The following is a 23,564-nucleotide window of genomic DNA, read 5'->3' as shown; positions in this document are numbered from 1 at the left end:
CATGACCCCTTGCTTACCTGGGAGTCTTCTTCACTTACTGAGTCTGATGTACTGAAGTGGGGTGACATCATGACCCTGCTCACTTGAGAGTCTTTTTCACTTACTGAGTCTGATGTACTGAAGTGGGGTGACATCATGACCCTGCTCACTTGAGAGTCTTCTTCACTTACTGAGTCTGATGTACTGAAGTGGGGTGACATCATGACCCTGCTCACTTGAGAGTCTTCTTCACTTACTGAGTCAGATGTTTTGAAGTTGGATCACATCATGACCCTGCTCACGTGGGAGTCTTCTTCACCTACTGAGTCTGATGTACTTTAGTTGGGTGAAGTCATAACGCTGTCCAACTAAAAGTCTAAACTTAAGAGTTATAGTACATTCCATAGCTTCACTCCACTGAAGTAAACAATGGAACTGTTCGGAAACTCATGTCCAGGTACACATTTTCAAATTGCAATACTGCCATGCATTTTAAAACATGTATATGTATATGTTTGCATTGTTTGCCTGTGTGGAACGTCTCTCAGGACTCTCCTCACTGTTTAAGAGAATGTTGACTAAGTGAGTTGTAAATGTTGGTCAAATTATTTTGCCAAATACAATATCAAGATCTTTAGAGAATAATTAAATGAGTCATTGTGTTATCATGCATTACAAAACTCTTACAAACTAAGAGGTTTGGCCAGTGTATGATCTAATACTCAATATCTTCTTGTCCTTTATGACATCAAACCAAACTGTTTGGACCTATATTGAATGTTTTCTCTTTGATAAACACTTGTTTTGATTTTTTACCATTGACAATTTGCTAAATTTATCAACATTTAATTTCATTATAGAATTGTAATGCCGAGTGTACATCAGAACATCATTGCTGGAATGTCATCATGAGGAACAGTTACTTGTGCTGTGACAGTTGCATATGTTGTAAAAATCAAGGTTTTGGTAATGTTTTTCATGATATCTTAGAGTCATACGTATACAAATACATGGGTGCTCTGCAACTTCATGTATTCTTTAAAAATACTGTTAACTCATCACAAAAACCGTTCTTTAATGTACAGTTGCAAACAAAATTATGGATTTATATGTACTAGCAAAATAGGGTATTTGGAAAACCCTGAGTTTGTGAACAACATGAGCATTTCTGTATTGCTTATTTAAAGTTTGCTTAAATTGATCAGTAATGTAAATTTCTTTTGAAAGACACAGTATTTATTTGCTGTTTCGTAGCGAAGCGCAGCGAAACAGCTCTTGTTTTTGTTAAAGTTTTTTTTATTATTTATTTATTTTTTCTTTTTATTTGTCTGATTCAGTACTCGCAATTTTTTGCATAGTTCCCAAAGAGCAATTGCAATGAAACTTTCAGGGATTGAAGGTTATGGTGCAATAATGATCCTAAAGCAAGGATGTCATGATGACCTCATCACTGGTCACGTGACGTCATCTTAAAGGTGTTTTATGTTAAATGTTTGAAAATCTATATCAAATCAGCCAAACGAGACCGTAGGTTTCTGTTTGCGGGATGTGGTAGGGATAAATTAGGTCTTCATTTTGTTTCGTGTGCGTGACCTCACATGACCTCTACTTCTGGTTGAAACGGGCAAAAAACGGAAGTGCCCTGTAACTCAAAATCGGTAAAAGTTATGAAGTTGCTTTCCAAGGACGTAAGTGTCTAGCAAGGGTGGGCAGTTCAAAAAAATATTGATGACGTCACAAATTGCAACAGCGCCCTCTAGCGGCAGGTTGAAAATTCGTCAAAATGGACTTTTTGAAGATGTGTGTGGTGAAGTTTTTTGTAATCACTTCAAATTTTACACACACGTTAACTGTCAGGCAGCCATCATATGTGTGAAGTTTCAGATCAATGACGTCATCGGGATTCACGTGACGCGGCCTTAAAGGGGCACTTTTTGAAGTCGTATAACTCTCGAAGTAATGACGCGATTTTTTCGAAACTTTGTAGATTGTTAGATATTGGCAGGTTCTCGTGAATTGTGAAATGACGTCATATTGACGTCATCACAAGATTTTTTATGATTTTTTCTATTTTTGCACCTTTAACACATAAATGACTATCCGAACATGGTATAATCCAAATTATTTTTTTAAATAGCCTGGATTGGTCGTGACTGCTGTAAAAAAAATGAATAAATTTCAAATTCAGTTGACAAAATTTAAAATGTCATTAACGAAACAGCTCTGCATTTGTGCACAAATGCAATTATGTCTAGTTTTTTAGTTGTATTTGACGTATTGCATGACAACTACATTTGACAATTAAAACAAGATTTGACATCATTCTTATTTGTGCAGGTAAAAGACCATGTCATCCGATCTCCTTCAGTTGAAGACTTCATCAGGATAAAGACCATATGCTATCGCCCTTGGTTATATGATCACATTTGACATTATACTATGGTGTGAGGTTTGAGAATTTTTAAAAGCAAGGTTTTGACTGAAGTATAATGACATTGGCACAGAAGTTACTAAAGCATCCCTCAAGTTCAACAGGAATAATAATAATCTTAAAAAAATAGTTGACAGACAAATAACCCTGATAACAGTCATAATATTACATGACATTTTTTTGTATTATGTCAATCAAAACTATAACCACGGTATACCAAAGGAAGTTACACATAGCATGATTGAAACTGATGTTGCTCACTGTGTAGATTACTTTTATACAGTTATTTTTATAAGCAAACACAGCACTTGTGAGTGAAAGACACATTTCACTCATGCATTATTGTCATGTCCACATTTGCAATTTTATAACCAAACTTTGATTATACAGCTACATGTATTCATAAGCAGGAACATGCACAAAAATGTCTTATTTTGATTGCAGTTGCAATGTCATAAATAATGTTCAGTGCGCATCTTTGTTTCATAAGATTTTAATTAAATGCATATGTTATGGTACCGACATTCTACTTTCTCATCCCTAATTTATAATCCTGCCCATCAGCTTCATTTTAAATTCCTTTCCTTGGTTTGGAAATAAACAAGGAAAATGACTTCAGACAAGTTTATTGTTTGAATTTGAAAAACACAACTTATAACATAATAATGTGTGTGTGCAATATGTTTGTAGTTACTTATAGTGTCACTTACACATAGAGGCATGATCCCTGGGTTTTTTTGACCTGGGGAAATAAGGCATACTGTGCATTAATGAGTTTCCATCAAAAGTTTCTTTTTATTTTGTTAGTGGTTTGGTGCTGTTAAATGGAGAGCAACTAAAATTGTACCACCGTAATTTTTGTTGCTAAGCGAATCATTTAATTAGGATCCAAAAACAAATTGTACAGTTATAATTAATATAACTGTATCTATCATCACTCATGCAAAGTTGATCATGTCAAACTGTTGTACATTGGAAGTATCTCTGTTAAGGTACACTTTGGGTGTTGTGGCTGAGCAGATAAGAACACTGTACTGAAGCTCTGGTGTTTTTGATCAGCGGAGTGTGGGTTCAAGTTCCGGTCGTGACACTTGTGTCCCTGTGGAAGATAGTTGCCTGTAATTGTGTCTGTGTGACAAATTGTTTTGTTCAATTCTTCTATAACAATAAGTGGCACATGATGAAACAGGAGGCATTGGAGGTCACTCAATGGCAGAGAAATATACCAGGGGTCGATTTCACAGAACTATTATTATCTTAGTACTAGTCTAGGCAATGGTGGGAGATAGAACTGGGCCTAAGTTAAACCAGTTACTGGTCCTAACTCCAGATAAGACTAGTCTTATTTCTTTGTGAAGTTGGCCCCAGGTTTTTCGTGTATTGAATATAATGTGCATGGTGATAATTAAGTCTACAATGAAAATGGTTTATGGACCAAATTTATGCATACTAGGCAAAATTCTTGCCAACCTGTGAAATATGCTTAGTATAAACATGTCATTTCTCCGCCCTGCTTCTGCAAGTGTTGATTCTCATGAGACAGAGCTAAGAAATAGCACTCCGCACTAATGACATCAAAATACCCGGATGTCAGTCAAAGTTTCCACTACACGTGTGTACTCTTTATGCGATCACTGCATCGGCACACCAGACCGCACTAGTACTAGCACAGACATGTACATGCGCATAATGTTGTTGATATTTGACAAGCTGTCTGAGATCCGGGAACCTGTTTCCATCTGTAGTGTTAGTGCGAAGTGTTATTGGGCCCCATATGTAGTATCTGGCACCACCAAAATCTCCCATTTGTCCACTACATTGTACTAGTGTAACCCATAAAGAGAGTTTAACTATTATGAAAAATAAAGAAAGACCCTTAACAAGTGCACTATATACTAGTACCCTAAAAAACATAATTATTTCAAAAAAGTCCTTCAAATACTTATAAAATATAAACCATGTAATTGTGCTGTATTTGGATTTATGTAAAGTAATTTGGAATGTTGACATTGTTAATATAAATGCTTGCCTTGTGTGTTGTTTTTATATAATAAAATGTTTCACTTCATATGTGTGTCTCATGGACTGCTCATTATGTTCTTCAGCTACATTTGTAAACAGTGGGATTTGAGTTGAGTTTACCTTAACCCTAAATCCAACACTGACCCTCAAGCCACAGAAAGGATCCTTTCTTCAATCATGTCTAACTCAGACTGTCATACAACCCTGCAAGGTTTTTCTTCTTTTTGTTGCAACGTGGTGGAGGGTTCATTCCTATGAAATAAATTCACCACACTTTGATTATGGAGCATTAAACTGGGGCGCTGAAACTCCACATTGACAATTCTTACAATACGATTGTTCAATACCTTTTAAAGAAAACCCTATCAAAACGCACGTTGCAAGTATTGTTCGTACACATACCGAATGGGCTATACACTAACTATAGGTCCTCTCTCGGTTACGATTCAAATATCAAGGAAATCTCCAATGCATTGCCGTGATTGCGCAATCAAAACAGCTAGCCATGGTGTCGGATTTGTCACTTAATCGTTAAATTATCCTGGATATTGTACTTTTATTAGTTTTTAATGACCTGGAACATCTCTTATAATAAGCGTTTAACTTTTCAAAACATATTATGTGTTTTAGGAAACTAACAATTAACTTATTTAGAAAATATTGTGTTAAAAACTTTCCAAATCTGGACACTTTTTGAGCCATGCCTTTTGTACATAGATTAAAACCCGCATTATAAATGTCATGATGACGTGACGGGAAATATGTTAGACCAGAAATCACATCTACAATATAGGCAAGTCTATAACTGAAACAAGTTTGAGGATCGGATGTATACTTCTTGAGATATGGTAGTAACAAGATTGCCTAATTAAATATTCACGTCATTATAACTAAGCTAATTAATGAAGAATTTGAAAAATTTTACTTTTGTGACAAGTTCATGTACTAAGCTTCAAATTGGTATAAGACCAAAGTCTGACATATTTGCGAATTTTGAGATTAAGAATGAACAAAATCATGTACAAATGCTATGGTGTTTTTGACAGAAACAAATGTATAATAATAATAATAATAATAATAATAATAATAATGGTAAATGGTATATTTAGGGGACATCGTAAGAAGTAAGTGTTTGGGAGACATTTCACTTGTTAAGCATTTTTATGTAAGTTGTTTGTAGAAAATCAGATTTTACAAATTTTATTTCATAACACATCCAATACCAATAAGTTAGAGAGAGAAAAAAAACAAATTAAGCACACTTCCTAAGATATAATTCGTTCATGTAGTAATTATTGTCTCCCAACTATTTTTTTACTTTATGATGGTCATTTAGGTGACATTGAGAATTCAGCGTTAGGAGACTGTCTCCTAAAGCGTTTTAATTGCTGCAGTAGTTATATCATTGTAAAGAAAGATAAGAATCTATTTTGAAACGATAGAAACCGTAATGGTCGAGACTTAAATATAGTGCCGATTGCGCTATTGACCATGCCAGGAGCAACAGGACTAACTTTTAATAAACAGACTTGGGACTTGGTTCTCCAAGGTGTAAATAAACAAAAGAAAAGAAACAACACCAAAGCAACACAAACCATGCAGAAAAAAACAAAACACACAACATTGACAACACCAACAAAACAAAATCAAATCAAAGCAAAGGAAAACAAAGCTCGAACAGACCAGATGAACAAAACAAAATAAGACAAAAATTCTTTACACATTAACAATTCGTGTTAATGTGTAAAGTGACACATCACTACCATTAATGGGGAGGGAAGAGGGGGGGGGGGCTTTCGAAATTAAAAAGTAAAATAAAACAAAATTAATAAAAAACAAGAACAAAATGAAACCCTAAACAAACGGCATTTTTTTATTATTTTTTATTATTATTTTAGAACGCTCCATGGTGGTTGCAATAGAGTGTATTAAAACTTAAGACAAAATAACGAGGAAGGAGCACGTTGTGTACCCCTCTCACAGAGCTAATCAACCAAAGATTCCCCCAGACACACAGCTACTTAACAAATTCGGTACTTGCCCTTGCAAGTGAACAATGATGGTCATACGAACAATAACACATGTTTGGCCCTGTTTCAGACCTAAACAACCCAAACACTAGCAAATAAAGTAAGCTTCAAATGAGGATCTCTGTTTAGCTTCTTTTTGTTTATTCTTGGTAATGGAGGCATGTTAAAAAAACTATGCATAAATTCCCCAAGATACGCGCCTGCTGGTGTAACCATTTGTTAGTTTGTGTGCATTCGCACAACTGTTGAGGGTCACTAATTTGAAAGAGCTGCCGGAGGAAGTGAAAAAAAAATTCTACAAACACAAACATTCATACATAAGTCTTATTTCACTTTTTATCATAAATGGCATTTATGAATGGGAATGAAAGAGTGGCAACTCAATCCTAAATGACCGTTTAAACCCTTGCAGGCTCGTGGTTGTGGCCATGGCTCGGTCATGAGATGGCCATGACCCTACCAGTTTTAACCTGCAGTTTAATACCTCGTTGCTACTCTTAATTTTGAGGCAAAATGTTTAATAACTTTGTTGGGATACAGTCCATTAGGAGACAATAATAAGAAATTACATCAGAGTAACTCCATTTAGGAGACATATTATAACAATATGAAAAAAAACAAGCAATGGTACAGGAGACAAAAAAACAACAATTGGGCCCTGTATAGTTCTCAGATTTGCAATACAAAACTAAATAGTAAATGTCTGAAGTGAAACATTAAGTGTACACCATATCACTCGCAGCAGTCAATATTTGTATAATAATGAAATGCAGATACATTCCAATAGGAGACAATAATAACAAATTGCATCAGAGTAACTCCATTTAGGAGACAATTTATAACAGTATGAAAAAGACAAGCAATCAGGAGACAGGGCCATGATTTTCAGAACTAAACAACCCAAACACTAGAAAATAAAGTAAGCTTCAAATGAGGATCTCTGTTTAGCTTCTTTTTGTTTATTCTTGGTAATGGAGGCATAATAACTATTCATAAATACCAAAGACAGTACAGTAAGTAGTATACATGCCTTTTGGTGTAACCATCTGTTAGTTTGTGTGCCTTTGCACAACTGTTGAGGGTCACTAATTTAAAAGAGCTGCCCGAGGACTTGAAAAATGTTTTGTCTACAAACATTCATCATAAATGACATGGGAATGAAAGAGTGGCAACTCAATCCTAAATGACCGTTTAAACCCTTGCAGGCTCCTGGTTGTGGCCATGGCTCGGTCAGTTTGGGCCCTGTATAGTTCTCAGATTTGCAATACAAAACTAAATAGTAAATGTCTGAAATGAAATATTAAGTGTACACCATATCACTCGCAGCAGTCAATATTTGTATAATAATAAAATGCAGATACATTCCATTAGGAGACAATAACAAATTGCAGCAGAGTAACTCCATTTAGGAGACAATTTATAACAGTATGAAAAAGACAAGCAATCAGGAGACATCAATATAGTAAGTCATAGCCTACTACAGGAGACCAAAAAAATTGGTCATACAATTAACATTTTCAGTAATGTATGTTTTTTTTAATTTAATAATATTAAATTACAAGAAACTGTTTTATTCCAGTCACCCATCTCAATCCAAGGGACCCCAGATTTATACAATGTGCTCACCCACTCTAATTCAACAACACATTTAATTCAACCACCTTTTTCTATCTGAATTAGTCAGTAGCTGAACAGATTATTTTTTTTAAGTGGTTGGCCAGCATTTCAAATTTGTTACGAGGGTGAACCATCATTGTCTTGATGACCAGGAAACACACGCTGCTCAGAGAGGTGTATGTATGGATCGCTAAACTGGACTACATGGGCTGCACAAACATGGCTGCTGGATCGATGATCAGATTGGATACTGGTTACTTAGGTGCAGATCTGAATGGTTCCTCTACAATCTGTGAAGAAGACAATACAAAAGTAATAGGCTTAAGGATTTTATTTTTAGAACTAGAAATCTAAACTGCACGGTGCTGCAGCAAACATGTATCTTTTAAAATGTTTAAATTAGGTCGGTGGTGGGCTAGCACCTGTCGCCAGTTGCAGTGTTGGAATTTCAACATTTTTACATTACAAATAGTGTGCCGTGGCCGAATGATTAGCACATTAGGCTTTGAGTCCCAGTAGTGACACTTGTGCCCTTAAGCAAGACATTTAATCATTATTGCTTTATCCTCCAGATGGGTCAATAAAAGCTGTAGGTCCCTTGTCTCGTGTAATGCACACTTGGTAACACTTGTCACCATGAGAAGGGGTTCGCCCCAGTGTTTCTGGCATGGGAGGCCGTGATATTCTTTAATTGTGAAGTCTACACTATCCAATGGAGGAAGGAATAGTGGTCTGGTTCCCTGCTAACACTTTTATGACCTCATATTAAGTAGACCAGACTTGGACTATAAAATCTAAACCTCTCCTCCCCCCCAGTGTATTAAGTACACTGTACATCTCCATGGGGACGAGATTAATGAGGTCAAAATTGATAAAATAGTCAAATTTCCATGTAATGAATAAGAAGTCACTTATCAACTGCATGATTAGTTTGGTATTAAACATAGCAACAAACATTATATTCACCTTTTTAAGTCTATATTGCAGAAGGCGAAACTCACAGAACTTTATATAGAGGGGATCATTTTTGTACTGCCAGACAATTAATGAATTACTACAAGCGCTTCTAGGATAAGAACTAGTAGTTGATAGATGCTTTGGAGTGTCTGCAAATGGAGGCAATGATGAATTGCTCAAACCAGATACTGTTTCATTTTCAGTGGATTCCAGAGGCTGCTGTTGCTTAGGAGGTAGATGCTTCTTCGCAGACTGCTTCCTCTTTCTTTTCTTAATGTAAGAACTTAAACAAAGTTTCTTATGATGGCCCATCCTGCAAAATATTCACACACATAAAAAGGATATTTGTTGTAACATTTCTCTTGACAATATTAATGAAAAGACATTTCAGACGATTATTAGTCAAGGAACAAAGTAATGCTCAGTCTTTTTAACACTTTGTTTCCAGGCAACACTAAGGTAAGGCTGCTTTTAAATGGAAATGATCCAAGCAAATTTTGGGCAGTAGCCAATATTACATATAATGTCTTTGTTGGCAAACTAGCGTGTTCCATCATGTTCACTCTTCATACATGAAGCATATTGGGGAAATTCCTGTATCTGACTGCTACTTTTGCCTTGCTGGGTACAATCTCTTTACCTTTCAAAACAGGTAGGAGTTAACGAAAATTAAGGCAGATAAAGTGATTGTCAAACACACAATTTTGACCAGCAAATTTTCTCACTTCACAGCTGAAAAACATCACATAGTTATCGTTAAAGCATTGGGCCTAGGCCTCATAAATTATTACCTGACTACCCTATACCCATAAATACTTCTAATACATTAGAATACCTTTGCTCCTTGGCCCTACCACTTGCACCAAAACACGTGACATTTTCTGAAAATTGAACCAAATGATTTCTTCCCCCCCCCCCCCCAATAAAAAAATCAGCAAATTATATATATACATTTTTAATATAAAGCCAGCACTGCAGCAGAGCACAATGCAGGCAAACCCTAGACCCAGTGACTGGGGCGCTGTACTCCTTTTTGTGATTTTGACATTATCGGTCGTACTAGCGCCCCAGAAAGCCGTATATTATATGGAAACCGCACCGAACATTTACCAATTCAGGTTTTTTCCGAATCAGTTAAAAGTTGTCAAAAAAAGACAAAAACTCGACAGAATTGCTTGAAAATCGCCTACTGGCTTCTCCAAGTATTTAAGGTGAAATAAAATGCATTTAATTGCACTCATGATCATTTTCTGTCCTCCAAATCGATGATTTTTTAGCCCACTATCAGTCACGCAAATTTTCCGTTAGAAGTCAAGGCATCCAGTCTGGTATCCTGCGTTGGTTGACTGTGCAGAAAACAATATGAATTGAAAGTCAAGGCCTCAGAGTCAGATACCAGACTGGATGCCCTGATTTGTTCGCTCCCTGCGGTTTCCATATATACGACTTGCTGGGGCGCTAGTTGTAGTAGTACGACCGATAATGTCAAAATCACAAAAAGGAGTACTGCGCCCCAGTCACTGGGTCTAACTAGTCTACTCTAAGGCAAACCCATTAAAAAGCAAAAATATGCTAGCTTATTTTCATGAAATTCTGCAGCGAAATCTGCCAGACAGTACAGGGGTACCCAGTACAGACATGAATTCTTCTTCACTTTCAACTGGAATTTCACCAAATTCAGCCGGCACATTTTGTTGCTAACAATACACTACACTAGTTAACACTCATGACCATGTGATTGTGAATGACAGCTAGCTTAGCCTGATTGTTGTAAATTAGTCAGTGGCTTTTACTCTTTCGGGCCCGCATGTGGACATTATCAAGGTAAGTTGACATGTCAGGGCAAATACAGAACACGGGTACCCAGAACACATAATTATTACAACTATTTAGTACTAGTACTAGTCACTAAAAATAGAATTTGCTTATCTTACCTGTGTTCAACAGTCATGAGGATTTCACCGCACGTAAATCAATTTGCAAACTGCAATCAACGAGAGTTTAAACGAAGTAATGGTTCATTTTATCAATCGGAAAACCAAGCATAGAATGCAAACCGATTGACAAGAACACGGGTAAATTAAATGTTAGACTTCCTTTCACGTTTCGTGCAGAATAAGTAAAAAATGAGCTAAACACTGAAGTGGTTGAAATGCACTCTTTAAATATGCTCAAACAGTAGGCTTGTTTGTTTGTTTTATTTATCTCCAGTGTGTGATAAGCTTGTTAAACCTCGTACCCATGGTTTACAAAGTGAAAAGAGCAGTCAACCCCTCACTGCTGCTCGACCCACCCTGGCCCTAGGGACGAAGTTGGCGGAAAACTATGAACTCGAAGCCGCCTTCACGCGCGCAGCGCATTCGGAGACACAGCCTCATAATTAATAAATTTCGTGTAAACCTGTGCGGCACCGGCTGCTGATCTCACGAACACTCTCGGTACTACTATCGCCACCAAATAAAATGGGACCGAAACCGTGGCTTGAAAAGGCATGGAACAATTCTCTTACAAATATCTTTGCAAGCCCGAAGAAAACAATAAGTCGCCCACGTGTGACACATAAACAATGTAAATTCTTATGTAGGTCAATAACAGATTTTTAGAAATGTGTACCCAAATCACTATAAAAGTGTCCTCTGAGGTAAAACACTTCTGAACTGACAAACACAGTTGCCCCCTGTCCCCAAACAATAGAAGGTAATAACGGGGATACAACAGGTTTAGGTGTAAATACAACACCTCGCATTTCCATGAAAACGGGATAAAACATGTCTGTATCCTGTTTTTGAAGACCAACAAAATAGAATGAAAATCTGTTTTAATAGAATTTGGGGGTAAATCGAATTTTAAATTGAGACTATAATCCAAAAAGAATCTGGCCACGAAGAGACAAATACATGTACAAAGAAAAGACTACAATTTTATGTAACACCAACTTTATTAGAAGTCACCAAAATTACGTTTAAGTCGATTCCAATGTTGGATCTGAATATCATAAAAGATACGCAAGTGTTTCACCATGTCTTCTTGTCAGCTGTTATAAGAAGACACCCTGCATTTAATGATGCAGCATAACTACAGTAAATTTTAATTATTACTAGGCTAGTGCACCATATGTCCTAGGAGTGCACTGCTAGGACAGCACTGGCTTCAAATTTCAAATTGGGGCAACCGGGGGCATGGCAGTTAGGGCATGTACCCCCCCCCCCTCCTGTCTCGTCCCTTAATTATGCCACTAGTGCTAACAACACAGACCAATCCAAATGATCCAGGGTGACAACACTGACCCATCACAATGATTCAAGAGTGTTTTCAACAACACTGACCCATCAAAATGATTCATGGTTTTATCAACACTGACCCATCAAAATGATTCATGGTTTTATCAACACTGACCAATCAAAATGATTCATGGTTTTATCAACAACATCGACTCATCAAATTGAATCGGTTTGCTATCAGAAAGACTGAACATAGAACAAAATACAGTGCACAAACAACACTAGCCGCGGGGCATTTTGTGTGTTAACACCAATGAACAAAATATGCAGTGTATAGCTGATCATCAATTGTTTATAAGAAAAGCAACCACAAACATATTAGAGGGAGGACAGTGTATTCTGGAATACAACTCACATGAAGAAACTTTCCTAAGCAGTGGTAAACTTTAAAAGCTAATCACCCATAACTGTTGAACACTGAACAATAGTATATTTTGAAAGTTAAGTTAACAATTAGTCTACTTTAACTGTGTTTTAAAAGCAAGGTACACCATTGTTAATTGTCAAAGACAAGTATTCCCACTTTAGTCCCAAAATATGCTTAAAATAACAAACCTGTATTTGGATTTTTGTTGACTGAACAAAATAATTAAATGAAATTACATGTAAAAGAAAACATTGTAAAAATCTACCCTAATTTGCATAGAATTGCAATGAATTTATAAGCTTTAGAAACAATTCAAGCCTGCATGCTTCAGACAGCAGAGTAATTTGAGGGGGGGGGGGGCCTGGGGGCACATTCCTCCCCCATATAAAATGTAAGAAAAATGTGTTTCATTAAAAATTCAGTCAAACTGCTCGCACCCCACCTCAGAAAAACTGAGGCCCCCCCCCCCTTGCAAAAAAAAAAAAAGCAACATTCTTGACTCCACTGCCTTCAGACTCCAATTTTTGGGTCAGTATAATCATGGTATAATAAGGGCCATGTCACACGAGGCAATTTACAGGTAACCAGTTCCAGGCAATCTCCAAGAAGGAAAGGCATTCACATTTGAATGTTCACACAATTTTTCTTGAGAATTGAAAGACACTGTCAGAAAAATAACCCCTGTGCTACCAAAGTATTTCTTGTGCATACGGTGCAGTTGGTTGCCTCCAAGTTGCCAGTAAAAATTGCCCTGTGTGACATGGCCCTAACCTTTTTCTCTAAGACTGCATTTTACCTCATCCAAAGGGCATCATTTTCAAAGACCAGGACCCAATCTCATGGCTCTGCTTAAAGCAAAGAATCGAGGCTTACAGAAGCAGGAAATTCCGCACTTACTGTTAGCGTATTTAATGGGTTAGCAGGGAATTTTGACTTGTGCGCGTGCATACCTTATGTTGCTATGCATTCTTTGCTTACATGGCAAGCCCAGAAATTCTGCACTTGCCCTGCAGACGGCGAATAGTAATCGCAAGCGCAGATTTCGGAAGCAAAGCCTTGAAAATGGGTCGAGTGATCTCAGTTGTTTTGTCCAAAAATATGCTTAAAATAAAAAACCTGTGCAAAATCTGGATTATTCAATCAACCAAGTTGACTGAACAAAATATTCAAATTACTCAAATAAATTAGACTCAAAAGTTTGGGTCAAAATAATAACCTCTTTCTCTAAAACTACACTACTTCAAAGGGAGTCATTTTCAGTGTTTTAATCTTTCAAGAGCCAGCAAGTGCTCCTTAACAAGTGACAAGTTTCTACAGTCTTTAGTTTGTGCTGTAATTACAAAAAGTATACCTGCCTTCAGTTTAATTCTATGACTTATTTTCAATTACAAAAACTTTTCTGCTCGCTACTCAAACTCTTTATGACTGATTTAAAATGTCAAAGTTATATCCAATGGAAAGATCCATTCCAAGGTGAGGAAGGACATTAATTATGTCATGTCACAGAATGACATAAGTATAACCATAATCACACCTACAATGCATAAAACTACACCATGCAAGGAAATTTTTTCCCAAAAAACATTAGGCAATAGACCTAATAATGCATAGTTTACAGGTAAACCAATGGTGCAGCAATAAATGCACAAGTATTTGTATACCTAATGCATAAGATTCAACCAATGAGCTACCTTCTTTTGATCTCTAGCAAAGGGTGCCCCACTCAAATGATGTAATGTGGTACTTTACTATCAATCAAGGCATGTACTTGTACTGAGACACAACAAACCTAGCAAGCATCAAAGCATCAGTCTGATACACTAGATGTAACAAGAGGGTACTTAAATGTGTGAATAAAAACAAACACAGCTGAACTTTTATAAAAAAAAAAAAAAACAATTCTATCGCAGCCATGTGTCCAACCCCGCCCCCCCGAACAAGAGTTTCAAAGTCATTGAAACAACAACTTTAGTTTGAGAGGTATTTGCATCAACAAACAACTCTATTGGCTTTTAAAAAATCAGCTTCCTTCAACACCACTTATTATTGTTGATTTTGCATTATAAAAAGGAAGAGCAAATAAGTATCAAAGACGGATAGTCACTGACCAGGGAGTGAGATATTGTATTGACTGTACTGGTAAAGCCAGATTTGGCACTATTTCGAAGCAACTAAAGGGATATTGACAGGTTTTAAAGATAAAATAAGGTTGTGATGAATGGGTTACCAATAACTGAGGTTTACAAAGAAGACATTGAACCGTTTAACCTAATTAATGCAAAATGACTCGCACGTATACACTGCTGGGCAGTAAACTGAACACGACTTCACAAAAATGATAAGTTCAGGTATCTCTCATGTCATCCATCCTCTTGTTAACTTCCTTCATCCATTTGGCTCTCTCGTTCATTACTTTTGTGCGGATGGTTGACCAATCATGCCTCATATTGTGCGTATCCAAGAATTTCAAAACTTGATGTTTTTCTGTGGGTTTAGACAGTGAATTGAAACATGTAGTAACTGTAATAAACTTTTTGAAACTTTATGTTTAAATAAAGTGGAACTTTATGTTTAAATAAAGTGGAACTTAAATTTTTTGTATTCAAAACAAATCTTTACTTTGAGGGCTTTTCTACCTATTTTAAGATTAATTTTTTTTTGTTAAATAATAAAATAAACACTGCGCTGTGAACCTTGCCTAAAAATAAAGGATGCTCTAAATCATTCATTTTTTTTTTGCGTGAGAAGGCAAGAATCATTTGAAAAAATAATGCAATGTGGACAAACTAACCATAAAAATTATCAAAACAACTTCTAGTTTGGTTTAGCCTTACTGCTATGGTAATAAATGTGTACCGAGCAGGTAAACCCGTGTCCAAAAGTGTGTGTATGTGTGGGAAAGGGGGGGGGGGTAAGATTCTGAAATTTCATTATGAATTGCCAATGTGAAAAAGTATACGCATACCATTATTGTTGTCTAGTCACACCTAGGGTAAAGATTGCACATTATTTTGAGGCACTTACTTTTTAATAATTCTTTTAACCATTTAGGAAAATTGAATTGGGGCTTGTGAATATTGGTCTCCCTCACTCAAAAAAAAAAAAAAAAAAAAAAGTGGTGCATATACCCCTTCCCTGATTTGCGGCCATGAAGTGAACATCCAAAAAGACGCCATAACTCTGAAAACTTTGAAGTCAGTCACCTTCCCTTTAAATAACATCTCATAGTCAATTTGTACATTTCCCTTCAGTACCTTACCTACTAAAGTTGACAAAGTAACTCTTGTAAGTCTTGCTTTGTCTGGTTGACTGCACCTTAGTCATTTCATCCCTAGCATTTGTGCAGTCAACACCACTCACTTTCTTTTGCAGGTATTTTTTTTTCAAGAACAGTTTTTCTAATTACCTCATGGGAAAACTTTGCTGACCTTTGGGGAACTAACTTAAACTTAAATGTATTTTCACTGCTTTGAATGGAAGAAAAACATGACAGCTGCTACCATGGTAAAAGTGTTTATTCCATTCACAGATAAAATACTTACTTGGTAGGGTCTGCTGTGATTCTCCATTTATCATGGATTTGAAGTAATCCCTAACTTGTTTTGCTTCTTGCTTGCTCCATGAAGTATACATCTTTCTTCCTATGGTGCACACAATAAAGTAAAGCAACAAACAAAACAAAAACATTAATAACATAAACTGGACCATAAATAACAAGATGAACAATGAGTCTGTGATGTTGGGGGAATGACCAATGTGCCAATCGTGAACACACATTCGTACTTCATGCATACATGTGTATATGAATTTCAAGTTGGTCTGCAATTCAGCGACAGTTGAAAAAAGGAGTCATTTAAAAAAAAAAACAATCATGAGAGCATGAACAACATAACAGTAGCACATTCACACAAACTGACTGCCATGCACAAACCATCAGCATTTAGATCTGGACTTCGCGAGTATTGCATCGCAGGATTATACCAAAATTGTGATCAAGATCTCAGCAAGAAGTCAAAAGCTATAGATTGAGTATTTTTCATTGGATTCGATTCGGACCCAACATTTACTTCATTAGATCTTCATACGTAAGGAAAGTCACATAGACCATAAACAAAATGTAATACCTAATCAAAGATCAAGATCAGTATACATGTTGATCAAACTCTTCTTGGCCAATAGGTCACTAGCAAAAATTCACACTTTCCATTTAGTAAAAGACTATCATTAGGAACTCATGATTATTCTATAGGAGAAATCAAATTCGCTCTTGAAGAATAGTAACTCTAAGAAGTAATTACCTTTCTTCTTTGGATTCTGTTGGGCAGGCACACGTGCATCTGGAAATAGCAAAAAGTTTGTTTCAAGTAACACATTAATTGGCCTAAGTTAGTGTGAATAAAGTTCTCCCTTGATAAAAACTACAACTAAGGAAATAAAGTAAATCCAAATCAAAATGTAGCAATTGACATGGTTGCATGTTTCAACTGCAGAAGACTCTCGTTATATTACAAGCTCAGAAGTTGTAAGGCCCTGGTTATATGATATTTTTTTGCCAGTTCCAAACCACCCAGTGCATGTTTCATTGCATTTAGATATCGTAGACATGAACAACATGGCAAAAACACTGATTTTACGAGTTAATTTTGCTGCCCTGTAGGAGTAAGAAAAGTCAAATACAAATTGAACAAACAGCTTGCGAATAATTGTTTATGGCTTATAGACAATCAATGGTTCATCCCGAGACCCTGGCAGTGGTAGCTTTGCAGGTCATATATGGCAGGTCAAATGACTTGTAACTCAATCTGGCAGCAAGACATCAAAGTACAACATCCCAACCTGGACTGCCTACAACTCGTCTTAGCCTCTGCAATACCAGCAAGCCAGCGAGTGCAGGTCAATTCCGGGGGAGGGGGGGGCGGAGGGGAGGGCTGGGGAGATAGTGCCACCAACGTTGGAACGCGTCTCATTCCCAATAGGGAGAGAAGCACGTACACGTACATCTCCGCATATATTATTGGGAAAATTGTCTGTATACAATGCATTTACTAATTTACTATGGCAGCAGGTACCCAGAAGTCAGAAATTTCACAATGATACTTTTCGGGTAAAGCTATGTCCTACTCACAATCGCGCATTGCGATCGATCCTAAATTACTGTGAGACGCTACAGAATACATCATTGGTCCGAGGCTGACAACTAATTTCAATTTTGCCGTTAAGAAAAGCCTTTCAATTGCATGTCCAATACGTTTGTCACAACAGTTTGTTAAGTCTCCAAGGAATCACCTCAAAATATGTGCGAAAAAAAGTAGAGCTGAAGGTTTATCTTTTACAAAATCATATTCATTCCCTCACTCACCATGTTTGACTTGATCACTGGCATCGTTGGGGATGGGCAGAGTGTTCCTTTGGTCTGCACAAGGGAAAGAAGTATGATGGCTATGTAAGTTGTACAATTTATCTTGTGGTAACTTTTGTTTTGTAATAAGACTTGCAGTGATGCTATGTTTTAGTTTGACAACAGATTCTTAAGTCTTTTACAAATACATATTCATTCCCTCACTCACCATGTTTGACTTGATCACTGGCATTGTTGGGGATGGGCAGAGTGTTCCTTTGGTCTGCACAAGGGAAAGAAGTATGATGGCTATGTAAGTTGTACAATTTATCTTGTGGTAACTTTTGTTTTATAATAAGACTTGCAGTGATGCTATGTTTTAGTTTGACAACAGATTCTTAAGTCTTTTACAAAATCATATTCATTCCCTCACTCACCATGTTTGACTTGATCACTGGCATTGTTGGGGATGGGCAGAATGTTCCTTTGGTCTGCACAAGGGAAAGAAGTATGATGGCTATGTAAGTTGTACAATTTATCTTGTGGTAACTTTTGTTTTGTAATAACACTTGCAGTGATGCTATGTTTTAGTTTGACAACAGATTCTTAAGTCTTTTACAAAATCATATTCATTCCCTCACTCACCATGTTTGACTTGATCACTGGCATTGTTGGGGATGGGCAGAGTGTTCCTTTGGTCTGCACAAGGGAAAGAAGTATGATGGCTATGTAAGTTGTACAATTTATCTTGTGGTAACTTTTGTTTTTTAATAAGACTTGCAGTGATGCTATATTTTAGTTTGACAACAGATTCTTAAGTCTTTTACAAAATCATATTCATTCCCTCACTCACTATGTTTGACTTGACTGGCATTGTTGGGGATGGGCAGAGTGTTCCTTTGGTCTGCACAAAGGAAAGAAGTATGATGGCTATGTAAGTTGTACAATTTATCTTGTGGTAACTTTTGTTTTGTAATAAGACTTGCAGTGATGCTATGTTTTAGTTTGACAACAGATTCTTAAGTGCAAGGATTGTTATTGTTTATCATAACAATGGTTTATTGTTGTAGTTCAAGTTTAACCTCAGTACAAGGTTATTGTTATTGTTATTGTTTTATAATGGTTGTTTATCGTTGTAGTTCTAGTTAAATGTTAAGTTTATAAACAAAAGTTCTTTTATAAAAGGAAGGGTGTAACGATAGTTAGTCTAGCGCCCTCTATCGATCAGGCTGAGATAGGGCACTTACTTATTGGCCGCTAAATAAATACAACCCAGATCATTGTAAACAGAGAATAATCCGTCTTATATCATCGTCATCCTTACAAGTACCACTAGCTTTTACAATGACGTCATGACAAGGCTTTTTATGTTGAAAAATTACCATTTGCTTGTTGCTGTATCTCAACGAATATAGAAACTATGATGTTCATAATTAGGCATCAAATAGATAAAGACTTTGACAACATTTGAAAAGTTCACGCCAAAATCGTACGACCTTAACTTCCGGGTCGTTACCCTGGGTCAAAGTTCGCCTTCGTGTTTTTTCATCAAAAAACAACTTTCGAGCTTATCTATGGAATAACTCAAGATTGAGATTGATTTGAACATTGAAACTCAACAGATACCTTGCTTTCGTTTAGAACCGGCTTTTTTATCGTGACATAAGATTTTCAGTTGAAAAACTAAACCTAAAAATCCGGAGTGGCTTTGCATTAACGATCGCATTATTGCACACTTTTCTCAAACATTTCAATGGGATTCTCAAATCTGTAATGCACATTTAACTATAAAAAACGACACATTGTATAAAATTACTCTTTTTATGTTCAATGTTTTTGAACTACGTCATCATGTAACGTTCAACCGAACACCGTTTTTTTGGAAAAAACAAAAAACCTAAGTCTAGTTCTAACACTTTTTTGGATGATATAAGTTGGAGAAAATGTGCTGATCCTTTATCATTATACTGTAGCTCCAAACAAGGATGGAATAATAGGACTAGGAGGAAACTTCATGAGCAAGAATGACTGTAACCATGGAGGTATGAACAAGCGTTTGTGGTGCACCAAAACAATTACAATGCCTACTCTGGTCAGACCATGGAGGAAGAAAATGGTCAGACATGTGTATTGAGATGCACGTGTGTACAACTGAAAGGTTCCATAAAACACTGAATGACTTCACAAGATTTGATGCAAACGGTAGGTGTGCAAAATTAAATCATTGGCATATTTAATGTAAGTAGGATTTGAAACTTTGCATGGTGGAAATAAGATATAGAAGAGTTTGCGGTAACACCATGTAATGACTATCTCTAATGAGTTGGGGTGGTTCTGAAAAGAACTGTTGGAGTTATACTAGAGACCCCACTCATAATACAATCACAAAACAGAAAACTACAATACAACAATATGAAAACACTATTACAACTAAATTACAATTTAGATATTAGCATGGCTAGTATATAAACACTGAATGACTTCACAAGATTTGATGCAAACGGTAGGTGTTCAAAATTAAATCTTTGGCATATTTAATGTAAGTAGGATTTGAAACTTTGCATGGTGGAAATAAGATATAGAAGAGTTTGCGGTAACACCATGTAATGACTATCTCTAATGAGTTGGGGTGGTTCTGAAAAGAACTGTTGGAGTTAATAACAATCTCTAAATGAGTTGGGGTGGTTCTGTAAAGAACCGTTGGATTAGTTCTGAAAAGAACGGTTGGATTAACTCCAACCTCTAAATGAGTTGGGGTGGTTCTGTAAAGAACCGTTGGATTAGTTCCGAAAAGAACCGTTGGATTAACTCCAACGGTTCTTTTCAGAACAACCCCAACTCATTTAGAGATTGTTATTAATTACATGGTGTTACCGCAAACTCTTCTATATATTTAATGTACTAGAATACTTTTGTGAATTAGCCTATTTGGGATCTAGCATGTGAATTGCAAAACCAAATAGGGATACCTGATTATTTTCGAAGCAACTTATTTTTACAATATTTCACAAATGCTGCAAATAAGTGTATAAACTAGCTGTGTGTATAACCATACTGTTGAGCAACATCAATTGCAATCTTGAAAAGTAGTGCAATTATGTAGTTTCAATTATTGAAAATTACTCACCTGACTTTTCTTTTGGCACATGGAAGAAGCTACGACATTCGTGTTCAAACTGCTGAGTCTCATGCATCAGTTCGTAAACCATGCCAACTGCTGAAACTGAAACAGATAACTACCACACTGAATTCTGTCAAGTTGGCTGACAAATTTGTGGCTGAGCAACTTGCTAGGAAACTTCGAAGGTTATCGGCATTCCAGTCCTGATAACAAAATGAAAACAAAATCAACTTAATTTTCATTATTCATTAATAAGATAATTGATAACTGGTTTAAAACATAACAGCCCCCCCCCCCAAAAAAAAAAACCGTGACGCAGCGTTAAAGGTGCACTCGTTGAAGGCATATAACTCCCAAGGTTATGTTGCGATTATGTTGAAACTTAGTAGGTTAGATATTTGCAAGTTCTTGCAAATTGTTGAATGACATCATGATGACGTCATCACATAAGTTTTTTTTTATTTTCTTCATTTTCACACTATAAAGTCATAAATTGCTAGGTTTATCCATGTTTATCTAAATTCCTTTTTTGAATAGGCCGAGTAGGTCAAAGCTGCTTGGAATACAAAAAATAATTTCAAATTATGTTGAGTAACTTGATTTTGAAAATGTTATTAACGAAACAACTATGCATTTGTGCACAAATGTTATCATATGTCTAGTTTTACTTATTTTTTTTATATTTTATTGTTGGAGTGATGGAGTCTGGTTTTTCGTTAGTTGTTTCATGTATATATCTTGTCTGGTTCAACATCTGACCCATCAAATGAATTATTAACAACAAACTAGTTGTTCTCTGTTTCGATTTGATTTAAATCAATACTTTTGGTGAGAGTCTTTTACTAAAGCTTAAGCAGAGCATGATTTCGGTGAGTAGTTTGCAGATATTTTTATTGATAAAACCCCTACTTGAGTAAAGCAAGGCTAGACAGTTCTCTGGCTGGTGTGGATTCAATCTTTCACAGAATCAGTTCTGGGCTAAAATCAGATGTTTTCTTTATGGTTACATGTACAATGTGTCTTTACATCAAAATGAAGATGTGAATAAGTGGTCAACTACATGTAAATCAGACATCTGCATCTCAGGAGCGTCCTTTATTTGGCAGTCCCCTAAATTTATTTATTAATGTTGGGTTTTTTTTCTGGAGTTGGGGGGGGGGGGGCTACCGAGATGCAAATGTTTGCTTTTCGTAACATTGAATTAGTCTTACCTTTGGCATTCTTACGATTCCCAAGTTAAATCCACAGAAGTTTGGGGCAACTTCTCTGACACATCGAAAGTAAATGTAGAGGCGCAGCCTCTACATGAAAACCGATGGTGCCATTGTTCCCTAAATGCTGGCTCTCATGGTGGAGCTCGGCTTCACCAGCCCCAGCCTTTCGCTGCATCTGTCAGAAGTGCTGGAGGGATTTAGGGACAGAGGATTGAAGGCCAAGGGACACGCTCAAGAATTGTGATAGTACCTCTCTAGAGGTGTGCCCAGGGAACCTCTCCACAGCATCCTGCCACGACGAGCTGTCGGTGAGATCCACCACCATCTGCTGAATCCGCTGCAGTTTCTTGAGAACTGCAGCTTCGGACTTCATCTCAGCGATGGTGATGCTGCGTGATCTTAGTTGAGCGAACAGCTCACGTGTTGCCTGTCGTGGCAGGAGAGGGAGGTCTCGGAACACATAGGGGTGTACCTGGACAACACCTCTCAGGTTGTCCTTGGCCTTTATCTTCTGTCCCTTCAATTCTCCATCCTCATGCATTGCCAGCACTTCATCTACTCGTTCGAAATCTGTCTTATCCATATCAGCTAGAAACTGTATGACTTTCATGGTTTGAGAATCGGGGTCCTTTTAAATAAAATAAAACTACACAAAATGCTTTATATTAGTCATCATTTTGAAAATTGTTAATGAAAAAATAGTATAAAATACAGACAGCAAGGCGCAAAACAGAGGGGAAAAGTATATTGTTGTCACAGTATAAAAATTCTTCTAGACTTAATGTACAGAGTGTATGAGGTAAAGTGTGTAACGATCAATCTCAAAAGTCTTGAGCTTTAGATGGCCCCAACTTGTCTTTTGTACATTCAGCCTCCTTATCATAATTTTTGGTGGGTTAACATTTTTTTATTCCTCAAAGGAAATTGTTCATTTGGAGAATTAGGCTTTTTCATATTGTTATTCCTTTGTTATTTTCTCTCTATGTTCTCTTGAATCCCTTACCAAACTGTTAGCTAGACCTTTTTGCAAATACCATTGCGCAAGCGCAATCTGTCCAATGAGGTGCATGATGGTCTAGCTAGTGATCAATTTTGATAGCTAGATACACATGTAGACCAACTTGCACCTCAATCAACGTCCTTTGTGCACATACATGTATGAGTATTTGCAATAAGGTCAATGCACATGACATCCCTGCTGACAGCA

General features: G+C 36.7%; 1 long non-coding RNA gene across 1 annotated transcript; it reads right to left on the bottom strand.

Moving 5' to 3' along the window:
* Positions 1–18,488: 18,488 nt before the first annotated feature.
* LOC117299247 lies at positions 18,489–21,170 on the bottom strand. The gene is made up of 3 exons (XR_004520049.1): positions 21,150–21,170; positions 18,668–18,721; positions 18,489–18,513 (listed from the first exon to the last, which is right to left on the bottom strand). It is a non-coding gene; the product is annotated as an uncharacterized LOC117299247 (long non-coding RNA).
* Positions 21,171–23,564: the final 2,394 nt, after the last annotated feature.

Source organism: Asterias rubens, chromosome 14 (assembly GCF_902459465.1).
Source record: "Asterias rubens chromosome 14, eAstRub1.3, whole genome shotgun sequence".
NCBI lineage: Eukaryota > Metazoa > Echinodermata > Asteroidea > Forcipulatida > Asteriidae > Asterias > Asterias rubens.
The sequence above is the reverse complement of the archived record's forward strand: the minus strand, read 5'-3'. Positions and strand labels throughout refer to the sequence as shown.